The sequence below is a fragment of the Lepus europaeus genome, chromosome 7 (genome assembly GCF_033115175.1).
Source record: "Lepus europaeus isolate LE1 chromosome 7, mLepTim1.pri, whole genome shotgun sequence".
Lineage (NCBI taxonomy): Eukaryota > Metazoa > Chordata > Mammalia > Lagomorpha > Leporidae > Lepus > Lepus europaeus.
In genome coordinates this window covers 9696028-9718010 of record NC_084833.1, presented here as the reverse complement: position 1 = coordinate 9718010, position 21983 = coordinate 9696028, and the positions used below count along the sequence as shown (strand labels likewise).

Sequence of the window (21983 nt, the reverse complement as noted above, 5' to 3'; positions counted from 1 at the left end):
TTTAATTCCTAACTCAGACTCCTGACCTCAGCTTCCTGCTAAAACAGATGCTGGGAGGTGTGATAGCACAAGTTGTTAGGTTCCTACCGCATGTGTGGGAGATCTAGAATGTGATCCTGGCTCCAGGCTTCAGCCCAGCCCGGCTCAAGGCCAACATGGGGATTTGGGGAGAGTACTAGGAGGGGAGTAACCTAGGAGATGGGAGCTCTCTTTCTCTGCCTCTCAAACAAAGTCATGGATTGTGCCAAGGAAATTCTTCCTTAAGGCTTCCATCTCAATATTTTGGGCCTGAGGTTTCCCACATCAAACATCAGACGAACCACCTCTGGTTGACACAAACTCGGTGAAGATCCCGTACGTCGTTAAATAGGGCAGGAGGAGGATACAAGTCTTCAAGGAGCTTTGGATCCAATTGGGAAACAAGACTGAAAGTGCCCAGAACAATGGGACAATGGATCAAACGCGGCCCTCTCAAAGCAGCAGGTCCTTTGAGTTCAAACTGATGTTCCCAAGTAGACAGAGGCTACTTTGAGGATCACAAGATGTGTCTAGAAGGCTGGTACATGGTGAACAGGGATGGGACAACTTGTCAGTTTTGTTTTCTGGCTGGAAGGCACAGGAAAGAATGCAACGGTGTAGGACTGGCTGGAATGCCAAGGGGCTTCTTGGGTAATGAAAACACATGAAGCGACTCGGTTCCCTCTCTCAGAGTTATTTACACCCCAAGGGTTATAAAACCAGACTCAAAGAGCACCCGGCTATTGCCCGTGATTGCCCTATTTGCAGTAAGGAAGAGTTGCTTTGGAATGGCTCAGAGCAGCCCCCAGGTGGTTGCCTTCCTGATTACAAATAGAGGCAGAGAAGCAGGAGCCTCCCTGGATCCAAGGAGGCTTTGTCATTGTCGCCAGACCGGAGTAGGACAGGCAGTTTCTTGTTTGTGCTGTGTGGGAGGAGACCTGGTTCTCACCCCAGGCCCTCTGGAGGTCAAGGTGGCCTCCGTTGTCCTTGGCTTGCTGGGGTCCCTCCTGTCCATTTCATCGCATTCCCTGAATGGATCCCCAGAAACACAGCAGAGACAGGGTGTGGGTGACTACTAGGTGGTGCTTTATTCTTGTGCCCAGCAAAGAGGCCCTCCAGGGAGAGGCCAGGCTGCAGCCCACAAGGTACAACCATCCCCCCGAGCTTCCCATCGCCCAGGCCTTTCCCAGAACACTGTCTTGTGTCCTGTTTATGTCCCAAATGTCTCTTGGCTGTGAGCTTACGTTTTCATTTCAGAGATCCTCAAGGGGTAAAGCCAGAAAGGACAAAGGCGTGGCTCTTAGGTGGGATGTGCAGCCGGCGGCTCCGCTTAGGCTGGGTCAGCCCTGTGTGAGTCCTTGGCTTATTTATCCAGTAAATATCAGTGTAAAGAATGGGGAGTTGAAGGTGCAAACAGCACAGCTACCACCCTCCTGAGAGCCTTGTCCCCAGCTCCGCTCCAGAGGGGCTGCCTCCCTTCCCTGCTGGACCCAGTCAGGAGACCACCCTGGTTCTTCCCTCCTCCACCCCCGGCCCACCCACATGGTCTAACCAGTGAAGCAGCTACAACCGTTCGTTGTGAAATGGTGACAGCGGAGGCTCTGCTTGTGGGTGAAGCCAACTCCTTCCAAAACAGGAAAATAGAAGAAAAGGTCAACAAGTAAAGTTTCTTAGATTGGTCCCCTCTGCTGCGTTACATGCACGACCCAGGCTCTCACCATTTCTCTCTCTCAAAAAGGTTTATTTTATTTCTTTGAAAAAGCACAGTTACAGAGAGGGAGAGACAGAGAGAGAGAGAGAGAGAGAGAGAGAGAGAGAGAGACAGAGATCTTCCATCTACTGGTCCACTCTCCAAATGCCCACAACAGCCAGGCCTGGTCCAGGCTGAAGCCAGTAGCTGAGAACTCAATCTGGAGTGGCAGGGACTCCTTAGGACCCAGGAGCTCTGATACAGGATGCGGGTGTCAGTGTCTTAACCGCTACACCAAATGCCTACCCTGTCGTCTCACTCGAACCCCAAGACGTCCCCGGGGAAGGCAGGACACGTTTTTAAGGTCATTTCACCGGTGACTGTTGGCCAGGTAGGAACTGAGCGATGCTCCCTCCCGCCCTCTCCCCAGAGGAAGGCTGACACACGTCTGGCTCCAGAGAATTAACGACCTCATCTCATTGCACTCATTTGTCTGAAACAGGTTCAAACGGCAAAGCAAACAGAGAGGAGCAAGGCCTTGCAGGCAGAGGGAAAGCAGACACACATTTTGATGTAGGATGTACCTACAAGGCATGCATTTTTAACCACGAAACAGAGTGACTGATTCTTGAAGACACCTGAGGTTCACAGAGGTGAGCTTATTTCCCCAAAGTAATTCCTAGTAACCAGAGTAGAGTAAATCATAACGGGAGTACAAAATACTTATTCTGTGTCAGTAGGGAGCGTAAAGGGCTTTGCTCACCGAATCTGCACAAGTTCGCCATGAGATAAAGAGCAGTGTTTCACAGAGATGCGGAAACAGACACAGAACCAGGGACGTTTCCCTCCTCGGCCGACCTCCGTGGCCCGGGCCCCTGACTGTCCCACTCTTTGTCTCCTGGCTGCACCAGATTGTCTCCCCGTTAGAGATGGAGCTGGGGCATCACCCAGATCCTAGCTCAGTGCTCTTTCTGTTACAGGCAGGGTCTTCTCAAATGGTTGCTGAAACAAAATACCCAAGGCTGGTTCTTTATAAGGTTACAGGGGACTAGTGTAGCACGTATGGTGTTCAAGAGCATGGTGCTGGCCTCTGCTCATGCTGGTGAAGGCCTCATGGTGACTGGGATTACAATGGGGAGAGCACCCCGTGGAGCTCACAGGGTTAGACCTGGGAGGGGCCAGCCTCACTCTGTGTGTAGCAACTCATCCTCCTAGGAACCAGTTCAGTCTCATGAGGCTCCCTTCTGAGGGCGGTGCCTCTGATGGAATTGCCTTCCCCTAGGTGCCAGCTCTTAAAAAGGTTCCACCACTCAACACCAGCACACCGGAGACAGCTTCCAGCATGGGAGCCTTTGGGGACCCTCCCAAACCACCCTGATAGTTGCCAAGGGCTTTCACAGCTCGTTCAAAGGAAGGAGGGAGTGGGGAGAGAGAAAGACAGAAATTAAGAGAAGCAGGAGATTCTCAGGCTTTTTGGAAAATAATTGATTTATTTGAAAAGCAGAGTGAGAGGCAGAGAGAGAGCGAGAGAGGGTAAGAGAGAATGAGCGAGCTTTCATTCTCTGGTTCACTGCCCCAAATGACTCCCACAGTGGGAGCTAAGCTAAGCTAAAGCCACCAACCACCAACTCCATCTTGATTGCCCAGTTGGGAGGAGGGGACTCGAGTACTTGAGCCACATCTGCTGCTTCTCAGTGGCATCGGCAGGAAGCTGGATTGGAAGTGGAGCAGCCGGGACTCGAAGCTGACAGTGTGATATGGGATGGGGGTGTTGATACAAAGCCCAGGCCAGTTTCTCAGGGTTTCTAAGCCAGTGATACCAGGATGTCCCTGTGCTTTGAACCCCCCCTCCAGACCTCACATTGTCCCTTCTTGTGTCTTCACAGCCTCACAGGCCAGGATGGCCACAATCATTTCCCAGCCCTTGCTGATCCACTTAGTGTTAGTGCCAAGCAAGTTGACCTTACATCTGCATTTGAAAGAAAGGTGTTGGGATCTGACTGTGTCCTCTCCAGGAGTAAGTTGAAACCCAACCTGCAGGCTGATGCTGCTGGGAGGTGAGTAGGTCCTGGAGGTGAAGTGAGTGGGTTAGTGTCCATGTAAGAGAGGCCTGAGAGAGACCACTTGCCAAGACTCCCATCATCTGCCTGACTCCCATCATCCGCATTTTCAGTGGCCACTTCCAATCTTGATGGTGAAAAACACTGACTCTTAAAGATGGAGTCCAACCTGAGATTTGTTTTTTAATGATTATTTATTTGAAAGGCAGTGTGTGAGAGTCTTCCATTCAGTGTTTTACTCCTCAAATGGCTGCAACAGTCAGGGCTGGGCCAGGCTGGGCCAGGCTGAAGCCAGGAGCCTAGAACTCCTTCTGGGTCTCCAAGGTGGGTGGCAGGGCCCAAGCAGTTGGGTCATCTTCTTTCCCAGATACATTAGCAGGAGCCGAACTGGATCCAAAGTGCAGCAGGCAGGACTCAAACCAGTGCTCATATGGGATCCCAGAGTTGCACAGCTAGTCTTAACTCTGGTACATCTTTAGCGCCCTGTCAGCTTGCTGACCACCCCCTGTATGTGACTCGGAGTAAAGTTTTCTCTACATTGCAGGGACTATAAAGACCTTTTATGCCCGATCATCATGTGAGCCTCCCATTTGTATAACATGAGCGCCACCTTCTTACCTCCACCTGCTATTTTCCTCTCTTCATCTCTCTTCACACTAATTGTTGCTCCTCTCTGTGTTTGGGAAGAAAAAGAAGGGCCGGCACCGTGGCTCACTGGCTAATCCTCCACCTGCAGCGCCGGCATCCCATATGGGTGCCGGGTTCTAGTCCTGGTTGCTCCTCTTCCATCCAGTCCAGCTCTCTGCTGTGGCCCTGGAAGGCAGTGGAGGATGGTCCAAAGACCAGGACCCCTGTCGCCCATGTGGGAGATTAGGATAGAGTTCCTGGCTCTTGGCTTAGGGGAGTCAGCAAGCAGATGGAAGATTTCTCTCTCTCTCTTTCTCTCCCTTTCTCTGTAACTCTGACTTTGAAATATATCTTGAAAAAAAAAAAAAAAAAGGAAAGCAATGGGAAATATAAAGACCCCCCCTCCCAATCTCTGTCCCAGATGCTGTCCCCTTGGCCACTTGTGTCCTCCATGGTCCTGGTACAGAAAAGTCAACCCACCCTGCCCTCCACCCTCAGCAGGTACCATGGGGGGCCCTCTGTCCCCGTGCACCCTGTGGGACACAGACACCGTCCCTCCTCTCTGACAAGGTGAGCAGAAGCAACCCAGCTGTGGAGCAACACGAGGGCCCCAGAGAAGCCTGCACAGGAAAGAGGAAGCGGGGGAGAAAAAAAAAAAAAAAAAAAACAGAATCAAAAAAGAAAGAACCACCAAGGGTGTGGGCTCAGGAAGAAAGCGCTTGCTGTCCCCCTCCCCTCCCCCCCCCCCCCCTCCTCGCTGGCTGCCGTCTCCTAACTGCACACAGGAACTCCCTCTGTCTGGCTCTTCCCCAAGGTCAGAGCTGTTTCGTCCAGAGCCGCTCTTACTGACCAACCGACTGCAGAGTTCTTACATTTGCCTTGGACTTTCCTTTTCTTCTGTTTCCTTGTGGGCTATTCCCTGTCCCCTGCCCCTTGATTTTCTCTTCCACTGTCCCTTTTCTTTGCATGGGAAGGCCTTGGCGAGCACTGTTGGTCTTGGATGTGACCGGCAGATGGAACACGTGAACCCTGAACAAAGCCCATTATCTGCTTGCCATCTCCTCTTCTGTGTTTTCTAAGGATACTTGCCACTGGATTTAGGGTCCAAGACCCTTAATTCTATTGCAAAGATTGTTTTTCCAAGTGAGAGCACATTCACAGGTTCTGGGGCAGGGGTGTAACTTGTTGGGGAGCCCCATCATCTCCCTGTGTGAGATATTTCTGATGTTTGGAAAATGCACTTTAATTCCCCCCCCCCCCCCCCAATTCACTCAGCAATAGTTGTGCACCTGTCACGTGCCCAGGACTATTCTAGGTGCCGAGGACCCAGCGGCGCAGGCTCCAGTTTTTCGTGGAGTTTCCATTCTAGAGCAGGAGATGGACAATGCACCATTAGCCAAAAGCAAGAAAATATGAAGGAATAAGGCTACGGGAAAAGGCAAGACTGGGACACGTTGCACCTGGTAGGAAAGCTAGACCTGGAGCTGAGCCGAGATCATTCCAGGCACCTTGGACATGGGACGTGGGCCTCCCTGTTAAAGTCTAACCACTAGGCCAAACACTTGTCATTTCCAGAACTAGCTGTGTATTCTGATTGCTTGGCAAGCTAAGTGTTCACCAGATTCTGTTGGCAGTAGGAGGTGTGGAAATGTTTGTGGAAGCTGGTGCTACTGTAGGCGAGGGCCCATCCCTGATGGAGGCTCCCATCCTCTCTGAGTGTTTGTGGTGGGTAGGGGGATGAGGACCGTGATATCTGTCTGATTTTTCTTTTGTGTCTGCATTAGCAGAGTCTAGGTAAACTCCTGGCATTGTGCTGACGCATTAATTTCCTCTTTCCCTCAGTTAGAACCAAGGACCTGTGTCCTCGGTGCACATGCACAGGCGGGTTCTCAGTGGATTAAGGTTGATCGTCCAAATGACACTAGTGATGGGGTGGTACAGCTTCATGGACTGCCATTTGACTGCAGCAAAGGGGAAATAGCTCGGTTCTTTCAAGGTCTATTGAGATCTTTAGAAGTAGCAGGAGTGAAATCAAGACCCACCAAGAAGACTGCTGGGACAGCGACCGGGAGCATATGATAGAACAATAGGAAGTAGAGGGGGTTATTAGGGAGCTGGATGATTTGATGTTTTGATGACTGTGGTGGCTGTAATAATTATGGCTATGGAAACGAGAGCTTTGATGATAGAATGAGAGACGGAGGTGGTATGGGAGGACATGGCTCTTGTGGAGCTGGTGATGCAAGTTCAGGGTTTTATGGTGGTCATTTTGTATATATGAGAGCATTACTTTTTTATGCAACTGAAAATGACATTGCTAATTTCTTCTCACTACTAAATCCAGTACAAGTTCATAGTGATATTGGAGATGATGGCAGAACAACGGGAGAAGCAAATGTAGAGTTTGTGATATGTGAAGACTCAGTAGCTGCCATATCTAAAGATAAAAATAGTGTGCACCATCGACACATAGAACTCTTCCTGAATTCTACCGGCAGCTCTGGAATCGGAGGTTCTGGAGTGGGAGGCTATGGCAGAGATGGAATGGGTAATCGGGGAGGTATGGATCTGTTGGCAGAATGGGGATGGGGAACAATGACAGGGGAGGATACGGCCCTCCTGATGGCTTGGGTGGTTATGGCCGTGGTGGTGGAGGCAGTGGAGTGTACTGTGGACAAGGTGGCTTGAGTGGAGGTGGGTGGTGTGGGACGTACTGAAAACATCACCACCAACAAACATACAAGTCCCAACAACAGCATCTGGTCTACTAGACTTCCTTACAGATTTCTTTTGTATTTTAAAAACTTTATAGTGATTGAAGGAATGTGTTTTCAAAATATTATTTAGTAAAGCAGCAGATTGTGATGGGAGAATCTGTTTTCTGTAGGTTTTTTTGGTTGCATACTTTGACTTAAAAATACATTCCATATTCAAACCACACACACACAAATCCTTTTGACACTAACCTGAAGATCCCCGTCCTCTGGTGCTCAGGAGAGTCCGTTATGGAAAGGGACGTTTGGCTGAAGGATGGACGAAGAGCATCTGATGTCTCCATCTGAAACCCTAGAAGAGCTAAGACTCAAACCACAGAGCTCTGCAGACAGTGGGAAGACAGGGGGAGGTGGAGAGACCTTGGCCTGGGAAGTCTCCAATGATTAAATTAACAGATTTGGCTCAGGATTGAGATCATGTCTTTTTCTTTTTTTAAAATGTATTTATTAGAAAGGCAGAGGGAGGGAGTTAGAGAGAGGGGGGAGAAGAGAGAGAGAGAGAGAGAGAGAGAGCCCTCTGCTCTTCACTCTCCGAGTGCCCACAACAGCACGGACCGGGCTGGGCTGAAGCTGGGAGCCCAGAACTCAGTCTTGGTCTCCACATGGATGGCAGGGACCCGCGCCTGAGCCACCAGCTGCTGCCTCTTCAGGCCTGCATACACAGGAAGCTGGAATCAGGAGTGGAGCTGGGGCTAGAGCCCAGGCACTCCTGGGAAGGACGTGAGGTTCCCAGCAGCGTCTTACCCACTCAGGCTGCCTCAAGTTCCTGCTCTTTACTGGGTGGTCCCCTTGTTATCACACTGCAGGGTGAAGCCGAATGGGAGACCCTTCAAGGAGGAGGAACAGTCACATAGGTAAGTTATAAACTGGCTAGAAGTCTAGCATTCCCTGGGTCATCGTCCTGCGTTGGGCGGTGCACTGAGAGTGCCGTCCATTTCTTCCCTACTGTGGTCTGGGTGTTTGTATACCCCTGGTGTGGCAGTGTGGAGATGTGGGGCCTCTGGGGATGTGACTAAGTCCTGCAGTGGGGTTAGTGCCTTCGCAAAGGAGACAGCAGGGGAGCAGCCCCGCCCTCTTCCACCTGGCAAGGACTCAACGAGGCGGGAGCAGAGTACGAACCCTCACCAGACACCAAGTCTGCCGGCACCTTGACCTTGAGCTTGCCAGCCTCTATAGATTTCCATTATTTATAAACACTCAGTTTAAGGCACCTTGTTAGAGTTGGCCGATCAAGCTAAGCCACTCCCCCACTGCCCCTCTGTCCCCAAGATTGGCTCCACCGAGTCGTGTCCATGAATGGGTAATGCTTTCTCCTATCATTCAAGTTAGGATGGAGGCAGTTGCAGATCTTCTATGTTCTAGAAAGTTCCATTTTTATAACCCTCTGGGATGAAGGTGAATGTGGTATCCTATAGGTGAGAGGAGGAATCATGTAGGAAAATCCGAATTCTGTTGCAGTAACAAAATCCCCAAGCCTGGGTACTTTTATGGAGAGATTTATTTGACTCTGGGTTCTTGTAGCTGGAGGATCCAAAGCACACAGCACCAGGGTCCTGGTGAGGGACCCCCCCCCCCCCCCCCGGCTGTGTCACAACGTAGTGGAGGAAAGGGAAAGGAACTGGCTGCATGAATCCCTTGGGAGTACAGGGTGCCCGTGACCCCATGACCTCTTCACCCCGCCTCTCAAGGATTCCACCCCCTCAACAGCACTACCCGGGGTCAAACTTGCAGCACACAGAGCTTTGGGGAAAACGCTCGGACCCCAGCAGCCAACGAGGTGCGAGCCTGGCTCGAGGGACAATCAATGCCCTGTGCCATGTCCCTGCCTAGCGCTTTCCCTGTTGTTCATTCCTGAGTGTCTCCTTTTGCTGCTACAAGTTACCACGCACGTGGTGGCTTCAGAAGAACGTGTTTATTATTTTACAGCCCTGTGGGTTGGAAGTCTTCCCTGGCTAACCTGGGCATCTCAGGGCTGTGTTCCTTTCTGGGAAATTCTTCCTGGGATCCTAGTGAAGAATCCACATCCTCATGGCTGTTCCCAGCCTGTGTTCCCTGGCGGGGGCGCCTCCCGTTTCAAAGCCGGCACCGGCGGGCTGAGTCTGATTGTCCCAGCCTCCCCTTCGGCCTCCCTTGGCCACATTCACAGCCGATTGTGATGGGTGGGCGTTTGGCCCAGTGGTTGAGTCACTGCTTGGGGTGCCCTCATCCCACATCGCAGTGGCTGCTTTGGTCCCCGCTTCTCTGCCTCTGGTCCAGCTTTCTGCCAATGTGCCTGGGAGGCAGCAGATGACGGCCCAAGTGCTTGAATCTTTGCCACTCATGTGGGAAACCTGGGGTGAGTTCTGAGCTCCTGGCCCAGCCCTGGCTGTCGTGGGCATTTGGGAAGTGACAGCAGATGGAAGATCTTTTAAACCAAATAAAGATAAATCAATACAGATATATTTCTAAAAAGGAAAGTAGTCAGTTAAAAAAATAAAGATGGAGCTGGCACTGTGGCGAAATGGGTAAAGCTGCTGCCTGTGATGCTGGCATCCCACATGGGTACAAGTTTGAGATCTGGCTGCTCCACTTCCCATCTGGTTCCCTGCTAATGTGCCAGGGAAAGCAGAGAAGGGTGGCCCAGGTGCTTGGGCCCCTGCGCCCACTTGGGAGATCTGGAAAAAGCTCCTGGTTCCTGGCTTTGGCCTGTCCCCACCCTGAACATTGCTGCCATCTGGGTGGGGGGGAGGTGAACCAGTGGATGGAAGGTCTCGCTTTCTCTTCCTCTCTCTGTGTAACTCTGACTTTCAAATAAATGAATTAATTAATTTAAAAAATGCCTGGATAATATCAGACATCTTTCTATTTTAATTTAATTTATTTATTTGAGAGGGAGAGAAAGTGAGTTCCCACCTGCTAGTTCACTCCCTAAACGCCTGCAATGGCCAGGGCTGGACCAGGAAAAAGCCAGGGCCAGGAACTCCATCTGGGTCTCCTACATGGGTGGTAGGCATTCAGCTACTTGAGCTGTCACCTGCTACCTCCTAGAGCACACACCAGCAGGAAGCCAGCATTGGGAGCAGAGCCTGGACTCAAACCCAGGCACTCAAATATGGGGTGTGGGTATCCTACTTGGCGTCTTTACTGCTAAGCCAAATGCCCACCTTATCTTCCTGTTTATACCCGGTTGATTATCAGCCTTTATTCTTTGTGGAGCCCCAATTTCCCTTTGCTATGTAGGGTGTCACAGTCCCAGGTTCCTGTGGGTAGACCATGGACACTGTTGGAGGGGGCAAGGAGAAGAACTCTTCCACCACAATTCCTCTCAAAAAGGGCAAAAATAAACAGAGTGCTTTTATTTTTAGTTTTTGATTATGGATTAGTGTTCTGTGTAGAGATCTTAAAGCACAATTTCATAATTCAGACCAAAAAGTGCTTTGGCAAACTTGCAAGCCTGCATGAACTTTTATATAGAATTGCAAATAAATTTCTGTAAAGGGCATCAGTACAGTCTTTTTCTTTTTAAAACTAGGCTGGAGGGCCTGTGCTGTGGCACAGTGGGTTAAAGTCCTGGTCTGCAGTGCCAGCATCTCATGTGGGTGCTGATTCCAGTTCCAGCTGCTCCACTTCCTATCCAGCTATGGCCTGGGGAAGCAGTAGAGGATGACCCAAGTCCTTGGGCCCCTGCACCCACGTGGGAGACCTGTAGGAAGCTCTTGGCTCCTGGCTTCAGATTGGCCTAACTCTGGCTGTTGTGGCCATTTGGGGAGTGAACCAGTGAAGGGAAAACCCCTTTATCTGCCTCTTTCTTTCAAATAAGTAAAAAAAAAAAAAAAAAGAGAGAGAGAAGCCCACCTCATCCCATTAAAAAAAAAAAAAACTAAACTGGAGTTATTTAAACCAGTTTAAAAATGATTTACTTATTTTTATTTGAAAGGCAGAGAGAGAGAGAGAAGAGAAAAGGAGAGGAGAGGAGAGATTGATTTTCCATCTGCTGATTCCCCAAATGGCTGCAACATCCAGGCCTGGATCAAGCTGAAGCCAAGAGTTAGGACCTCTGGGTCTTCCGTGGTGGGTGGCAAGGACCCAACTACTGGGCCATCTTCTGTTGCTTTCCCACACGCATTAGCAGGTAACTGGATTGGAGGCAGAGCAGCTGGGACTCCAATCAGCACTCTGATATGGGATTCCAGTGTCATAAACTGTGGCTTAACCCTCTGTGCCACAACACTGCCCCATAAGCAAATTTTAATTTCATTCTGAAAGAATAAATACACTCTTCTAGGTTTTAAATATAGAAAATGCTAAAGGTGGGACAGGTGTTTGGCCGCTTGGATACCTGCATCCCATATCAGTATGGAAGGTTTGAGTTCCACTTCTCTGCTTCTTATCCAGCTTCCTGCCGACGTTAGTGCATACTGGGAGGTAGCGAATGTTAGCTCAAGTACTTGGGTCTCTGCCACCCACATGGGAGCCTTGGATTAAGTCCTGGGGTCCTAATGTTAGCCTGGCCCAGCCCCAGCCATGCTGGGCATTTCGGGGAATGATCCAGGGGATGGCAAATCTCTGTCTGTCTCTGTCTCTCTGCCTTTCAAAACAATAAAAAAAAAATTAAAATAAAAAATAAAGAAAATACTAAACATGTTAAAATACTAAATGTATTAAATATGTTTGTATATTTCTTATTCATGTGTCAGGTAGAAAATATAGCACCAGTAGGTATTACTATATATGATGAGTGAGAGGGGAAATATTTACAATGCTAATTTCCCAACTTACTGATGAAGAAGTTTAGGGTAATCACAGAGGTGGGAAGTTCTTCTGAACTGCATCTCTATTTAGTGCAGTGTGCCTTCTCTCAAGACTTTTAGGGTAAATGCCTTACGAACTTTCCAAATATTACCATTTCTTAGCAATAAAGATGACCAGAGACTGGCACTTTGGTGCAGCAGGTTAAGCCACTGTTTGCAATGCTGGCATCCCATTTGAGTACCAGATCGAGTCCTGGCTGCTCCACTTCCAACCCAGCTCCCTGTTAACAAACCTGGGAAAGCAGTGGAACATGGCCCAAGTGCTTGGGCTCCTGCACCCATGTGGGAGACCCAGATGGAGTTCCAGGCTCCTGGCTTTGACAGCAGCAATGGCTGTTTCAGCCAATTGTGGAGTGAACCAGCAGATCTGTCTTTCTCTCTCTAACTCTCTCTGTAACTCTGCCTTTCAAATTAATCAATCAATCTTAAAAGAAGATTTAATGATGAATAATAAGGTGGAATAGATTTCAGGGAAGATCTCAGACATGACAGTTTCCTAGCCTAGGCCCCATGTTGAAATGTGCAAATTAACTTGTAGAAAAAGAGATGTGTTCAACTACACTGACAGTTTTTTCAGTAATGACGCATTGCTGAGTTACCTGTTCATTAATATAGATACTGACAAAGCAGGAGATTTATATAACTGCTTCTTTAATCCTTCTTTTTTCAAAAAGATTTATTTACTTATTTGAGAGGCAGAGTTACAGACAGACAGGTCTTCATCCACTGGTTCACTCCCCAGAAGGCTGCAGAGGCTGGAGCTGGGCCAATCCCACGCCAGGAGCCAGGAGCTTCTTCCGTGTCTCCCACGTGAGGGCAGGGGCCCAAGCACTTCAGCCATCTTCTACTGCTTTCCCAGGCCATTAGCAGAGGAGCAGTGGGACACAAGATGGCACTGCAGGCGGAGGCTTAACCTATTTGCCACAGTGCTGGCCTCTGATTTTATGAACTTCTAACCCCTAAGCAGATCCCCGAATGGAGACCAAATTTATAAAACTGGCCATTTTAATGTCTTTCACAGTCTGTGGATGATGGCAGACGTGTGAGGCTGTTTGCTGTGTCCAGAAACAACACAAGGACGGTGTGTGCCCTGCTTGCTGTGTTGTCTTCCCTAATAAGCAGAATTACTTATAGAACACTGCCGTCACATCAGTAAGACTGTGTGTGCATCCCTAATTTCCAGGATCGCCGGCGATCTAGCCTTATTTCCCCCAGATCAGCCTGCTTCCTTGCATCACAAGGCCCAACTCAGTTTCACTTCAGCGATTACACCCTTGGTATTGACACCCAGTGTTCTCTTGACACCAAACTTGCACAGGCAAGAGGTGGCGTTGGGGTCAGTGTGTGTTGCCTGGATGCCCATGGTTTGGCTGTGGTCTGTCTGCTGATGGACACACACACACATACACATACACACACACACCTTGGTCCCCAAGGTCGTGGTGCTGACCTAAGGGGTGGGGTTCAGTGGGAGGTGACTGGGTCAGGGGTCACCGTGCTTGGAGGGGCTTCAGGTCCATTTCCCGGGAGTGGGAGAGTTTCCACAAGAGTGGGTTGTTATAAAGAGGGGTCATCCGCATGCGTGGCCCCTTCTGTCCATGGCCTGTTTCCTGGCCTCTTCGCTGCTGTGCTGGGACACAGGCAGGGGGCCTTGCACAGGTGCTGGCTCCACGCTGGCACCGGCATCAGGAGCCCTGTAGTCATCTTTTCTTTATAGCGTGCTCTACCTTAGGGGTTGCTCAATGGCGACACAGACCAGACGGAGGCAGGAGCCTCCTGGAAACGTAAGCCTGCTGACCTGGAAGAGCTTTGCTACAAAGGTAGTTTTTGCAAACAGGCGTCATCAATGAACCTGATATCAGTGACTGTCCTTGTCCGCGCTTTCTTCTTTCCCCTCCGTCTTTTTTAACGCTTCTGTTTTTCCCTTGGTACTATCTTTGGGTGGAAGAATTGCCCACTTTCCCACTTTCTTTGCTCATTTTTGCTTAATCCTACTGGAAAGTCCTTTAGCCTGGGACTGTCCCCCTTGTCCCACAGTCAGGCAGGTGCTGCTCCCAGTGGGGTCTCTGCATCGCCTTTCATGCCTCTTGCTGGTCTATTTCTCCAGACTGTCCCAGCGTGGTGCTTTTTCTGATGGAGCCCAAGTGCTTGGGCCCCTGCACCCTCATGGGAGACCAGGAGGAAGCACCTGGCTCCTGGCTTTGGATTGGCGCAGTGCTGGCCATAGTGGCCATTTGGGGAGTGAACCAATGGAAGGAAGACCTTTCTCTCTCACTGTCTATAACTTTACCTGTCCAAAAAAAAAAAAAAGATAAAAAAATAAAAAAGATTCAATGTAGGTGCCAGTGCTGTAGCATAATGAGTTAAATTGCAGTCTGCTCTGCGGCTTCCCATATGGACACTAGTTCAAGTCCTGGCTGCTCCACTTTCCATCCAGCTCTCTGCTAATGGTCTGGGAAAGCAGTGCTTGAGTCCCTGTACCCACATGGGAGACTCAGAAGAAGCTCCTGGCTCCTGGCTTCAGCCTGGCCCAGCTCCAGCCCATGTGACCATTAGGGGAATGAACCAGTGGATGAAAGATTTCTCTATGTCTCTCCCTCTCTTTCTGTAACTCTGCCTTTCAAATAAATAAATAAGTAAATGTTTAAAAAAATTCAGTGTTTGTCCTGCTGGGTTTTGGTCTTGCTTTGGCTCAGTTATTTCCAGCCCCTTTTTTGGAGTGGATAAATGTGCTCTGTGCCTATCCTGCTGTTATATTTTGGCAGTGTGTAACTTGGACTTTTAAAGGCTCACGGCTCAAGGAATTTGCCTGGGGTCTCAGATCAGACCTTGGACTTCTGAATGAATGCTGAGCTGAATGATGACTTTGGAGCTATTGGGGTGCAATGATTGTGTGCTGTGTGCAAGAAGCACATGTATTTTGGTGTGGAGGCAGGCAGAAGGCTCTAGTTTGAATGCTTTTGGGAACTTAACCCCCAAAGTCTTAGCATAAAGGAACTAAGAGGGTGGAAGCTAAATAAGATGATGGTATTTACAGGTGAGGTCTTTGGGAAGTGATCAGATTGGATTAGGCCAAATCCTGGTGCCTTGACAAGGTCAGAGACAAAGGCAGGTACAAGCTCACTCTCTTGGCAAGCCATGTTCTGCTGCTACTGGACTCTGCCAGCGAGAAGGGGGTGAACCAGGGGAGCCTACCTGATCCCGGCCTTCGAACCTCCAAAGCCGCCAGCCCAGGTAAACCTCTTTCCCTATAGGTACGCTGCCTCTAGTATTTTGTTATAGTGTCAATAAGCTAACACATGCTGCTTTAGGGGACTCAACCTGAGATGTAATTCATCGGATTTAATGAGATGTAACTCAATCTCATTCTGAGGCGGAAGCTTTTGCTTTTTTTTTTTTTTTTTTTTTTTTGACAGGCAGAGTGGATAGTGAGAGAGAAAGACAGAGAGAAAGGTCTTCCTTTTTGCCGTTGGTTCGCCCTCCAATGGCCGCTGCGGCCGGCGCATTGCGCTGATCTGAAGCCAGGAACCAGGTGCTTCTCCTGGTCTCCCATGCGGGTGCAGGGCCCAAGCACTTGGGCCATCCTCCACTGCCTTCCCGGGCCACAGCAGAGAGCTGGACTGGAAGAGGGGCAACCGGGATAGAATCTGGCGCCCCAACTGGGACTAGAACCCGGTGTGCCGGCGCCGCAAGGCAGAGGATTAGCCTGTTAAGCCACGGCGCCGGCCTAGGCGGAAGCTTTTGAAGAATTAAGCTCCATCGATTTCAAAAGTCAACCCACCAGCATGCCTGAGTGCTTGGTTGGGACCAGCACGGGGGAGCAGAAGCCCCTGGTGCCCTGGCTGGGTAAGCAGGACTGGAGTCAGACGCTGCTGCCGGGAGGAACGTCAGAGATCACTGTCATTACACAGCCAGGAACCTCCGCTGTGCTGTCTTTGTTCTCCAACTGCAGTTCCCAGCTGCAAGCCTTCCCGCTCTGACCTCCAGGTTTAACACATTAGGGAAAAAGGGTTCCTTTGGGTCCAGGGTCCAGGGTCAAGGGTAGGGAAATTCAGGTGGATCCAAAAAGTAATCTCATTTTTTCTTATTGTCCTAAATGGCCCTGACTTCCAAGCCTTTACTGTCCAGTAACTTGGCATTCAGGGGAAAACCAAAGAGATTCCTTATCCTATGCACCCTCCTTTTTTTTCCCATAAAGGCGTCACCGATTTCAAGGGCCATGGATCCAAATGCAGGCAGTTACTGCCCCCTAGTGGACTTCCAGCATGGGTGCAGTCCTGAACCCAGAGATTGAATGCTTGGCTTCCCCGCACATCTTTATAGCAGGAGGAATCCCAGAAGACAGCTGTTTCAACGCCTGCATTTTCCACATGGAGACCCAGGCTCTTTAAGCCAAAAAACTGGGCCCAGGGTTTATGATTCTAAGTCTGGGGTCCACGCTACTACCTCACAATACAGCTTCCTCAGGCTTCTTCTTGTTCTCCAAGTATTTCTGTTAGTGGTAAGATTTATATATATATATATATGAAAGAGAGAGAGAGAGAGCAAGAGAGGGAGCGAGAGAGAGCCCATGCAGGTGTTCATGCGGGAGAGATATATTCCATTGCCTGGTTCACTCCTCAAATGACCATAATGGCCAGGTCTGGGCCAGGCCAAAGCTTGGCCTCCTCCATAGGTGGCGGGGCCCATGTTGGGCCATCTTCTACTGCTTTTCCAGGCACATTAGCAGGGATCTCATTGGTAAATGGAATAGCAGGATTTGATATGTGCTGTGATATAGGCTGCCGGAATCAGAGGTGGCAGCTTAACCCACCACACTACAACACCGGCCTCCCTCCAACTGTTTCTTTAGACTTTCCTGAGTTATTCTCTTTCTGTGGGCAGCAAAAGGCAGTGCAAGAATTTGGAATGACCGGGCTGACTTCCACAAACTCAGGGAGGGGCTTTCTCTGCATCTCCCTTGTCTAAGACAGAGCCTCCAGATGCCCCAGGAGAGGAACCTGGCAGCCCTGCACCTGCTCTTCTGAGGACAAATAACTCCATCCAGGCCCCCCAAGTGCATGGCAGGTGCCCAGGTATAGGAACTACCCCTTGATGCCTCCCAGGGTGCACATCAGCAGGAAGCTGGGGTTGGGAGTGGAGCCGGGCTCCTTGTGGAATGTCGGCATCCCAAGAGGTCTCTTAACCACTGCGCAGCATCTGAGGCTCCATTTCCTGCTTCCTGTGGGTGAGTCACCTCAGAGTCAGCACCAACAGGGGTGGAGACGGCCTCCTGCTCCTCCAGAGACAGAAACAAGGAAAAGGGGAATGATGGAAGTACGTCTTATGCTGAGCCCAGTCTCCTTCTATCAATTAGTAACACTGATGCACCACTCATACAAATATGAAAACATTTAAAAAAGGCCTATTTAGACCACTGAGATTCATTTCCATTTTTTACATTTTAAAATGTATTTTAAAATGTTTTATATTATATTTTATTTTATTTATTTTTTTAAAGATTTATTTATTTATTTGAAAGTCAGAGTTACACAGAGAGAGGAGACACAGAGAAAGAGAGAGGTCTTCCATCTGATGGTTCACTCCCCAATTAGCCGCAACAGCCGGGGCTGCGCGGATCCAAAGCCAGGAGCCAGGAGCTTCCTCTGGGTCTCCCAAGCGGGTGCAGGGGCCCAAGGACTTGGGCCATCTTCTTACTGCTTTTCCAGGCCATAGCAGAAAGCTGGATCGGAAGTGGAGCAGACGGGACTTGAACCAGCACCCACATGGGATGCCGGCGCTTTAGGCCAGGGCGTTAACCCACTGAGCCACAGCCACGACCCCTTTTATGTTGTTTTTATCAATTAAATACAAGTAATAATTGGAATGACTAAATCCAGAAAAGAAACTTTTAGCATTTAGAGCTTTATGGTCACAAGAAAAACATGTTCCATTTACATACTTTTTGTCTCAGAGAATTACTATATGACAGTAAATTAAAAGCTCACAGATATTATATTAGAATAGTTATTTGACACAGTGGAATATGCATTTCTTCCAGAATGCATATCTATAATTATTAATTATATAATTCATTAATAATTAACTTAATAATTATATAAATAATATTTTTATCATTAAAGCCCATCTAGTGCTGTGTTTTCTTTTAAAAAATAATTTCTTTATTTTCATGAGAGAGAGACAGACATCTTCCATCTACTGTTTCACCCCCCAAATGCCCACAACAGCTGGGGCAGGGCCAGGCTGAAGCCAGGAGCCAAGAACTCCATCTGGTCCTCCACATGGGTGCCAGGGGCCCGAGCACTTGGGCCATCATCAGCTGCCTTCCCAGGGTGCACATCAGGGGGAAACAGAATCGGAGGTGGAGGAGCCAAGACTCAAGCAGAGGGTCTGAGACTCCAGCAAGGGCTCCCACACGCAGCCACTTAACAGCTGCGCCAAGTGCCCTCCCCCACACTCAGGTATCTTTTTAAATTTTTTTTTAAGATTTATTTATTTACTTGAGAGGCAGAATTACAGAGGAGAGGGAGAGACAGAGAAAAGTCTCCCATCTGCTGGTTCACTCCCCAGATGGCACAATAGCTGCAGCTGGGCTGATCCACAGCCAGGAGCCAGGAGCTTCCTCTGGGTCTCCCACGTGGGTACAGGGGCCCAATCACTTAGGCCATTATCCACTGCTTTCCCAGGCCATAGCAGAGAGCTGGATGGAAGAGGAGCAGCTGGGACTTGAACCAGTGCCCATATGGGATGCCGGCACTGCAGGCAGAGACTTAGCCTACTTCGCCACAGTGCTGGTCCCCGTGCTTAGGTTTTAAAATTTTCTAACTGAATGGTAGAGGAAAATGACTTTGAAGACCACTCCTGTAGAAATCTGGACTTCTGTTTTGCTCCAGAGACCCTTAGATGCCAGCTTCTCCTTGGGGCAGACACATGGGAAAAGTGTCCCCTGATCTCATCGGAATCCACATTTCAGGTCCCCAGCTCTGTCGCCAAGGGATCTGGCACTGGAGGGCTTCAGTGCCCACTCCAGTGCCCATCCGACAGGGGCCGTCCTCATTGTTTTCAAGTAGACTCTCCCATGGCTGTCTTCCTCCTGCTCATCCCTCTGCTCCTGTGTCCCTGCCAGGACCCCCTCTCTAGTATCCCAACACCCCAATACTGTACCCAGAGCCCCCCGACTGTGATCTCCACGAGGGCAGCGTCACATGTGCTGAGGCTCCCTGCTGCATCCTGAGCCCAGGCGAAGTTGTTGGTGTTGGACAGGCAGGGCTGGCGACATGGGTGTCACTCAGGTCTCATGGGTTCACGTTCAGGGAGGTGGCCTTTCGGTTACTTGGAGGAAGCTAAATCAGCCCCGTGGCCTCCCTGTAGCTTCCCTGGTCCCTTACATAATTCTTCCTCTGCAGGCATGGCTTGGTTCCAGGTCTCCACAACCTGTAGCTATGGTTAGCTCATCAGATGATGTGGCGCTACCGCCTTACACCTTGCAGCGAGGAGATACCGCAAGGGCACCAAGTCTGCCACCAGGCACGCCCTCTGGCGGTGCTGGCTTGGACACACGGCCTCTGCCCCTTACTGTCCTGGTTATGTCGTCCCAGGTTGCGCTTCCGTGCCCAGCCTGCAGGACAGACCCGGGCTCCAGTGCAGGGCAAGGTGCACCCCTTTGGTGCAGCTGTTTGCTTCCCTCGTCATGCCCCCCAGCTGGCTTTAAAGAACCTGGCTGCCATGGCAACCATGAAGAGGCTGGCACCCCGGCAGTGCAGGACATCCCGGGAGGAGACTGTGCCCTGGGGGAGTTGAAGAAGAATCTGGGGTGGTGGTGATGTGCTTCGTCTACCCTGGGCGAGACCCGATTGGAACTGACCAATTCTACCAGGAGTGGTGGAAGATCCAGAATAAGGCAAAGCCACAGAAATGCGGGAGCCAGAAGGAAGACCCAGCATCCCGGCCTCTTATGGTTTAGTGTTGCAGCCAAAGACAGCAAATTTGTCACTGTAACCATTCAAAAAACTTATTTATCTCCTATCACTCCCCAAATGCCTGCAACTGCTGGGGTTGGGTCAGGCTGAAGCTGGGAACTGGGAACTCCATCGGAGTCTTCCATGTGGGTGGCAAGGACCCAGCTATTTGGGTCATCACTGCTGCCTCCCAGGGTCTGCATTGACAGGAAGCTGTTTTGGAAGTGGAACCAGGACTCAAACCAGGCACTCTGACATGGGATGGGGGCATCTCACCACTGTCTAACTGCCAGGACAGATACCTGCCCCTTAACCATGTTTAGGAGTTCAGCACGGTAGCATTCACTGTGCCCACCATGTTGTGCAACAGATCTCTGGGACTTTGCCACCTTGCAAAACTGAAACTCTATGCCTTGTCTCCACTTTCCACCACCTCCAGCCTCTGGAAGCAGAAACACAGCTCTACATGCTCACCAAAGCTAGCTACTCTCAGGGCCACACTGGCAGCACAGCCGGTTAGCCACCACCTGCAGCGCCAGCATCCCACACAGGTGCTGGTGCCTTCCAGGCTGCTCCACTTCCCACCCAGCTCCTTACTCATGCGCCTGAGAAAGCAGCGGACGATGGCTCAAGGGCTTGGGCCGCTGCACTCACGAGGGAGGTTAGGATGGAGTTCCAGGCTCTTGGCTTCTGCCTGGTCCAGCCCTGGCTCTTGTGACCATCTGGGGAGTGAGCCAGCAGATGGAAGACATCTCTCTTTCAGATAAATAATTACATCTTAAAAAACCAGTTAGCTACTGTTGACATCTCAGGTAAATGGAAATCATGCAATGTCTATTTGCGACTGGCTCATTTCCTTTAGTAAAATACCCTCAAGGTGGGCCAGTGCTGTGGTTCACTTGGTTAATCCTCCACCTTGTGGCGCCGGCATCCCATATGGGCGCCGGGTTCTAGTCCCGGTTGCTCCTCTTCCAGTCCAGCTCTCTGCTGTGGCCCAGGAAGGCAGTGGAGGATGGCCCAGGTGCTTGGGCCCTGCACCCGCATGGGAGGCCAGGAGTAAGCACCTGGCTCCTGGCTTCGGATCGGCCCAGCGCCGGCCGTGGCGGCCATTTGGGGAGTGAACCAACGGAAGGAAGACCTTTCTCTCTCTTTCTCACTGTCTATAACTCTACCTGTCAAATAAATAAATTAAAAAAAAAAAACCCCTCAAGGTTCATCCGTGCTGCAGCATATGGTGGGCTTTTCCTTCCTTTTTGAGGGCTGAATAACATTCCATTATGTGTTGACGGACATTAGGTTACTTCCACCTCTTGGCTATGGTGAATAGAGCTGCAAAAAACCAACTGTGCAACTCTCCCCCAGGTTTAACTGCCTTATTTCCCAAGGGCCGGCAACGCTGACGCACAGAGGAAAGGGGTCGTCTAAATCGGGGTTTCCGGACGGCAGACGGTCCCCTGGCGTTTGGGGCCCCACAGCCAGCCCTTCGCTCTGCTCGCAGAGGCCTCCCTGGCCTCCGCCCCTGGTGCACAAGCTGTGTGCGTGCGCGCAAGCCCGCCTTTGGAGGCCAGCCCGGGGGACGCCGGTGACTGTCCCCCAGAGGCGACAGGAGGCGCCATCTAGCCTCAAGCCCCGGGAGGCTTTACAAAGCGAGTGACAGACGTCGCGAGGCTGCCATCACGCACCGGGAACAACTTTGGACGCAAAGCCAGCACAGCGCTGCGCCCAGCCTCCGGATTCCCCCTCCACCCCCCTTCTCCCACGCCGCCCGGCGCCTTCGCAGTGCACGCTGGGGCTTGTAGTTCCGAGCCTGCGAGGCTGCGCCCGTTCGGCGGACCCAGAGCTACCGGCTCAGTCCGACGCCAGCCGGCTCCCGGAAGTGGAGGAGGCTTAAAGCGTCTACGCTTCCTTTCCCCGCCTCTTAGTCCCGGAGATTGCCAACTCAGAGAGCCAATAGAAAGCCCGAGTGGTAATTCTTGCTACCTGATTGGCTTAGATTTTTGCAACCGCCCGGATAAACTTGTCGACGATTGGCTGAGCCTTCAGTTTTGAAAATCGTAGATTTCGCC

At 50.5% G+C, this 21983-nt stretch overlaps 1 pseudogene; it reads left to right on the top strand.

Moving 5' to 3' along the window:
- The window catches only part of LOC133763554 (heterogeneous nuclear ribonucleoprotein H3-like), a 44222-nt pseudogene extending 37110 nt beyond the window's left edge, over positions 1–7112 (top strand).
- The last annotated feature ends 14871 nt before the right edge of the window (positions 7113–21983 follow it).